Source organism: Colobus angolensis, unplaced genomic scaffold, assembly GCF_000951035.1.
Source record: "Colobus angolensis palliatus isolate OR3802 unplaced genomic scaffold, Cang.pa_1.0 Scaffold641, whole genome shotgun sequence".
Taxonomy (NCBI): Eukaryota; Metazoa; Chordata; class Mammalia; order Primates; family Cercopithecidae; genus Colobus; species Colobus angolensis.
The window spans coordinates 83700-91392 of record NW_012120055.1 but is presented as its reverse complement, the minus strand read 5'-3'; positions in this window follow the sequence as shown (position 1 = coordinate 91392).

Sequence of the window (7693 nt, the reverse complement as noted above, 5' to 3'; positions counted from 1 at the left end):
CACTTTTTCCAGTGGCTGCACGTACTCAGCTTTGTGGACTTTCTGAACTAGCTTTATCCTCCTCTGGATTCCCTCATGAATGAGTTAAATAAATCCTCTGAGATTGAGACCATCCTGGCCAACATAGTGAAACCCTGTCTCTACCAAAAATACAAAAAATAGCCGGGCATGGTGGCGGGCGCCGATAGTCCCAGTTACTCATGAGGCTGAGGCAGGAGAATCGCTTGAACCCGGGAGGTGGAGGTTGCAGTGAGTAGAGATCCGGCCACTGCACTCCAGCCTGGCAACAGAGCGAGACTCCGTCTCAAAAAAATACAAAATAAATCCTCTGATACGTGTTCACTTTATATTCGTGTGAGTCATGTGTTTAACTCTTGAGAACTATACTTGGACATTCCCCAAAGCCCAACAACAGAGTTAGATACTCACCCAGGAGGAATTCCATTTTGTCATACTTCCCATTAAGTAACTTATTTTAGTTCCCATTATTTTGCATTATTATAAATTAAGTAGAAATGGCAGAATAATTCTTTTTATTATGAGGTAGCTAAGTTGATTATATTAGATGTATATTATAAGCTGGACAGCTTTTATTATTTCTCTTACAGGAAGCATTTCACAATTTCTAATTTTTATTATGTCCCTTGTAATACATACTAACGCAGCAATTTGAATGGAAAAATTAAGTCTGAATTTCTGACAGCCAGTCTGATTTTGGCTGCTTCATTTGACAACATGATTCTATGTAGGTTTTGAATATGTGCAGACACTCAGCACTGTTATTCTTCATACAGAGATGACAAATGACAAAGTCCAGTGCCATCTCAGCTCATGAGTTTGGGGTTCCTCCTCAAAGGCTGTCAAGCTGCCACTTTCTACTGCAGTTGTAGTTCACCTGCCTCTACCCATTCCCTGATTCAGGTCTGGCCCTTGGAACATAGTATAACATGTTGAGAAAACATCAAAATAAACTGTTGAGAAGTATATGTTCAATAGATCCTGAAGGGAAACTTTGAAAGTCCAGAAGGGGTCTGGTTTCAGTACAGGATTTTATCAGAGTTATTTCTGCTTCCTTTAGTTACTTTCAAGTTTAGGGCAATATACTGGGAACCTTTCAAAAGGCCAAATTGGGAGTTTATTTGTATTATTCATCTTGAACTATTTAATATTGTATAACTACAATAGCTTTTTTTAAACATGATTTTAATTCCGCATAATAGCAGAGGGTGTTTTGGTGTTTTGTTATTTCGTTGTTATTTACAGAAGAAATATCAATGAAAAAGACCCGGAGTTATGGCCCATCATAGTCTAGATTCTGGCTTCCAAGAGTTGCCTTATGCTCGAGTTTTGTTCAGCCTTCAGTTGGGCTAGGGCTTGGGATCATCAACTCATTCTGACACTTCAGGAAAAAACAACTGAAGCAGCCATTCAAAGTAGGTCCTGCAGCCACAATGAACCTGTTTCCTGTTAAGAGTCAGGATCTCAGAAAGTTCTCAATCAGTACATCTTCGCTATTCAGAGAAAATAAAAGATCCTCTCATTTCTGCATTTAACATTACAGTTTACAAAGTGTTTTCATTGGCATTTTTAAAAGCTTGTGACTAGGTGGATACTTTTTAAAGCTATTAAATTTAATGAATCAATTTTGCTGCAAAAACAAAACTTAGAAAAATCCTAAAATACTTGATATTGATATTTGAATCCTAGAAATCAGAATTATTACAGAAATTAACACAGGATCCTAAATTTTGCATGAAAGGGAGGTAGAACAATGACAGAAGAAAACAGAGTGGAGATGCCGGCACTGAGTTCCCACGGGAACCCAGACGCCATGGAGCAGGAACTTGAGGTAAGGGCCTGAGCAGGTTCTAGCTGGCATTCTGGAACACAGAGAATCTTCAACAGGGACTCTCGTCCTTGTGCAGCACCACCTCAGTGCTGATCACTTAGGCCTATTGTGCCTAAGTGGACTTGAAAGGACTAAACAAAAGAGAGAAAGAAAATAGGGAGGATTCTGGGAAGATGGCAAAGTAGGACTTTAATGTAAATGTTTTGAAACTCTGGAGTCTACTGAACTGAAGGCTTGTAACTTCCAGGGGAAGTGATGGATGGTAAATTGCTGTGAATTACAGTCAATTTCAGCTCTCAGTGCAGCAGTGACTGCCCATCCCCCACCACTAGTTCCATGACAGGCAGTGAACTTGAAGACAGGACAATTGAAATTATTGTCTCTGAGGAACAGAAAGGAAAAGATTGAAGTGAACAGAGCTGTTGATGAAACGACGCTCTGTAAAATATTCAGAGGTTTATTGTTCCTGGAGCAGCTTGTACGTAGCTTACAGGAGCCAGGGTGGGCAGAAAGAACACTGTCTTCCAAATATTGGGAATCTGTGCTCTGATTGCTGATTGCTGCTTCCGAGCAGAGAGGTGCAAATAAAGAGGTGGGGAGTCATTATATTGCACCTTCCACCATTGTTACAAGCTCCTCCTCTTCCAGCCAGAATGACTTCCAGGGAAGTTAAGGGGCTGGCACCCCCTTTCTCCCCTGTCATGCTTTTCTTTTTCTCCTTTTGGGAGCCAGACATTGGAGAGTAGGACATTCAGAAACAACTTTATACATGGAGAATATTATTAGAAAGTGACAGTGCATACTCAGGGGAAGGCACAGGTTCCGAAATGACCTGAGGAGACCTCAAGTCTATACCTCAGGCCGATCCCCAGGCACAGAGGCAGCCTACAATGCAAAACCAAAAACAAAAATCAGCATAACCTGGGGAATGGGAGAATCTGATTCCAGAGTTACCACATTATTATATTCAAAAGACCAGTTTTCTTTTTTTTTTTTAAACAGAGTCTAGCTCTGGAGTGCAGTGGCATGATCTCGGCTCACTGCAACCTCTGCCTCCCAGATTCAAGCAGTTCTCCTGCCTCAGCCTCCCGAATAGCTGGGATTACAGGTGCCTGCCACTATGCCCAGCTAATTTTTGTATTTTTAGTGGAGACGGGGGTTTCACTGTGTTGGCCAGGCTGTTCTTGAACTCCTGACCTCATGATCTGCCCACCTCGGCCTCCCACAAGTGCTGGAATTACAAGCGTGAGCCACCACGCCTGGCCTCAAATGAACAGTTTTCAACCAAAAAATCACAAGGCATATGAACAAAAAAGAAATTGTGGCCCATTCCAAGGAAAAAAATAACAAACTGTCCCAAAAAAAGATCTGATGGCTGGTGTTCTCAAGAAAGACTTTAACATAACTGTCTTCAAGATGCTGAAAGGACTAAAAGGAGGTGTGGAGAATGTCAAGAAAATGATGTATGAAGAAAATAGCAATACCACTAAGGAGATCGGAAACCGAAGAGAAATTCTGGAACTGAAAATTGTAATAACTGAAATGAAAAAAAAAATCACTAGAGGGATATTCAAAGGCAAATGTGAACAGGTAGAAGAAAGAATCAGTGAACTTGAAGATAGGATAATTGAAATTACTGTCTCTGAGGAACACAAAAAGATTAAGGTGACAGAGTTGTCCATGAAGAGTCAGGCTCTGTGAAATATTTAAAGAGGTTTATTCCAAACCAAATATGAGTGACCAAGACCTGGAGGCACAGTCTCAAGAGGTACTGAGAATATGTTCGCAGTGTCGTTGGGTTACAGCTTGGTTTTTATATGTTTCAGGGAGACATACATCAATCAATACCTGTGGGGTATACATTGGTCAAGAAAGGCAGGACAGGGGCTTACAAGTCATGGATGAATTTAAAGGTTTTCTGATTGGCAATTGGTTGAAAAAGTTAAGTTATTGCCTAAAGACCTGGAATCAATAGAAAGGAGTGTCTGGGTCAGGATAAGGGGTTGTGGATATTAGGGTTCTTATTATGTAGATGAAGCCTCATAGTTGGCCACCCTTAGAGACAATAGATGGCAAATGTTTTCTATTCCTTAAAAGGTGCTAATCGCTCAGTTAATCTCTTCATGATTGAGAGGTCCTGGGAGGGGAAAGATCTGGTTGTGTTAATAGAGAGTCTGCACAGATGCAGTTGTTCCCGCACAAAAATGACTTTGCAAGCCTTTTCAAAATATGACCAAAAAAAAAAAAAACCCTATATTTTTGGGTAAAATATTTTTATTTCCTTCTTTATCTGTAATGTAATGTACCAGAGTCAGGTTGGAAAGTAAACCTGTATAGGCCAGGCCCGGTGGCTCATGCCTGTAATCCCAACACTTTGGTAGGCCAAGGCAAGTGGATCACAAGGTCAGGAGTTTGAGACCAGCCTGGCCAACATAGTGAAATCCCATCTCTACTAAAAATACAAAAAATTAGCCGAGTGTGGTTGTGGGGGCCTGTAATTCCAGCTACTCTGGAGGCTGGGGCAGGAGAATCACTTGAACCCAGGAGGCGGAGAGGTTGCAGTGAGCTGAGATCGCACCATTGCACTCCAGCCCAGGTGACAGTGTGAGACTCCATCTCAAAAAAAAAAAGAAAAGAAAAGAAAAGAAAAGTAAACCAGTTTATATAGAATTAAATAAAACCCCTCTGAGGAAATTTTATGGCTTGTGGGGCATGACTTCCCTTGCCCCTTAGATAGGAAGAGAGGGCAAGAGAAGAAAAAGATCAGAGTTTAGTCCTAAGAGCTTAAAGGACCTGCGGAACATCATCAGGTGGACCAACATGGGCACTGTGGGAGTGCCAGAGGAGAACAGAGAGAAAAAGGGGTAGAGAGAATATTTGAAAAAATAATAGTTGAAAAGTTCTCTAATTTGATGAAGACATGAATGTGAGCATCCAAGAAGCTCCAAGAATGTCAAATAAGATGAAGTTACGGAGATCCACACCAAGACACTGTACTCAGACTCTCAAAAGCCAGAGATAGAATCTTGAAAGCAGCAAAAGAGAAGTGATTGACATACAAGCAATCCTCAATAAGCTTATCTTTGGATTTCTCATTAGCAACTGTACAAGCCAAAAGGCAGTGGGCCAATATAGTCAAAGTGCTAAAAGAAAAAAAACTGTCAACCAAGAATCCTATATCCAGCAAAACTTTCATTCAAAAATGGGGAAGATGGCCAGGCGTGGTGGCTCATGCCTGTAATCCCAGCACTTTGGGAGGCCAAGGTGGATGAATCCCAAGGTCAGGAGATCGAGACCATCCTGGCTAACATGGTGAAACCCCGTCTCTACTAAAAAAATACAAAAAAAAAAAAAAAAAAAAGGGGAAGAAATCAAGACTGCCAGATAAACAAAAGTTGAGGGAGTTCATTACCACTAGACCTCTCCTGCAAGAAATGTTAAGGGGAGTCCTGCAGGGTAAAATGAATACTAGACAGTAGCTTGAAGCCAAATGAATAAAGATCTCAATAAAGGTAAATACATGGGCAATTATAAAAGCTAGTATTATTGTAACCTTGGTTTATAACTCCACATTTTGTTTTCTACATAATTTAAGAGACTAATACATTTACAAGAATTATTAGTTTGTTTTACGGCACACAGTGTATAAAGATGTAATTTTTTTAAATCAACAACTGAAGGGTAGGAGACGAGCTATTAAATGAGCACAGTTTTTGTATGTTATTGAAGTTAAGCTTGCATAAACCCGTTATAGTGTTATAACTTTAGGGTATCAAATGTAATCTCCATGGTACCCACAGAGAAAACAGCTATAGAATATATTTTAAAAGGACACCATAAAGAAATTTCAACATTTCACAACAAAAAAATCAACTAAAAATTTTTTTTTTCGCAAGAAATAAGGGACATAAGAGTTGTCAGGCAGGCATATAGAAAACAAATAGCAAAATGACAGAAGTCCCTCCTTATAGTAATTAAATGTAAGCAGGTTAAATATTCTAACTAAAATATAGAGATTGGCAGAATGGGTAAAAAATGATTTAACTATATGCTGTCTTCAAAAGATTCACTTTAGGTCCAAAGACAAATAGATTGAAAGTGAAAGGATGGGAAAAGATAGTTCACGCAAATAGTAACCAGAAGAGAGCAGGGGTGGCTATACTAGTATCAGACAAAAGAGATTTTAAAAAAGGTTATAAGAGACAAAGAACAGGGCGTGGGTGCGATGGCTCACACCTGTAATCCCAGCACTTTGGGAGGCAGAGGCGGGCAGATCACGAGGTCAGGAGTTTGAGACCAGCCTGGCCAACATGGTGAAACCCCATTTCTATTATAAATACAAAAATTAGCCAGGCGTGGTGGCACGTGCCTGTAGTCCCAGCTACTCAGGAGGCTAAGGCAGGAGAATCACTTGAACTGGGAGGCAGAGGTTGCAGTGAGCGAAGATCACGCCACTGCACTCCAGCCTGGGTGACAGAGCGGGACTCTGTCTCAAAAAAAAAAAAAAAAAAAAAAAACAACTAAATCCAAAGCTGGCAAAAGGAAGGAAATAAGAAAGATTAAAGCCAAGATGAATGAAATAGAAAATAGAAAACGATAGAGAGAATCAATGAAAGCAAAAATTGGTTCTTTGAAAATGTCAAAGCATTATTCACAATATCTTGAATAGGTAAGCAAGCCAAGTGTCCATCAACAGGTGAGTGGATAAGCAAAATGTGGCATATCCATACAATGGGGTAATACTCAGTGTTAAAAAGGAAGGAAATTCCACAATGTGCTACAACATGGATGAACCTTGAGAATGTTCTGCTAAGTAAAATAAGTCAGTCACAAGACAAATACTGTATGATTCCACTTTCATGAGTGGTCAAACTCAGAGACACAGAAAGTAGGATGGTGACTGCCAGGAAGCAGAAGGTGGAGGGGAACTGGGAGTTAACATGTAATGCATACAGTTTGTGTTTCAAGATGAAAGAGTTACAGACATGGATGGTGGTGTTACGAATATACTTACTACCACTGAACTGTACACATAAAGATAGTTAAGACGGTAAATTCTACGGATTTTATTTTTATTTAATTATTTTTTTGAGACAGAGTCTCACTCTGTCGCCCAGGCTGGAGTGCAGTGGCGCGATCTCGCTGTAACCTCCGTCTCCCAGGTTCTGTGGGATTCTCCTGCCTCAGCCTCCCGAGTAGCTGGGGTTACAGGCGCCCGCCACCACGCCTGGCTAATCCTGTATTTTTAGTAGAGACGAGGTTTCACCAGGTTGGACAGGCTGGTCTGGAACTCCTGACCTCAGATGATTCACCCGCCTCGGCCTCTCAAAGTGATGGGATTACAAGTGTGAGCCACCGTGCCCGGCCATTCTATAGTTTATTTTTACCACACATACACACAAAAGAAATTCGCAACAAGCAAAACTTAAGGGTACAAACGTAGAGAGCAGTGTGAGCTGATTTCAGTCTTTCAAAGCATACAGACTGATAGCATCAGCATTAGAGGTGCGTGCATTTTAATTAGAATTGTGGTAGTAACATTCATAAAACTGAAAACAAAACACGAAGAAGATAACTTCCGGGAATGGGGACTTTCAGTGGAGGCGGGGTGATGAGAAAAGGAATATTTACTGTCATCCAACAACTTTGTCTTGTACTTTTGTCACAGGTATCACGCCAGTAATATCCCTGAGAATGTATGGGGCAGGTCCAGCTCTTTTTTTCCTAATAAATTCACTCACACAACAATCAAAAAAGCAAGAAAAGGAAGAGACAGCCGCACGGCGCCGGCAGGCCGGGGCCGTTCCAAGGGCCTGGCGGGAGGCCACAGGCCAGACGCGGCAG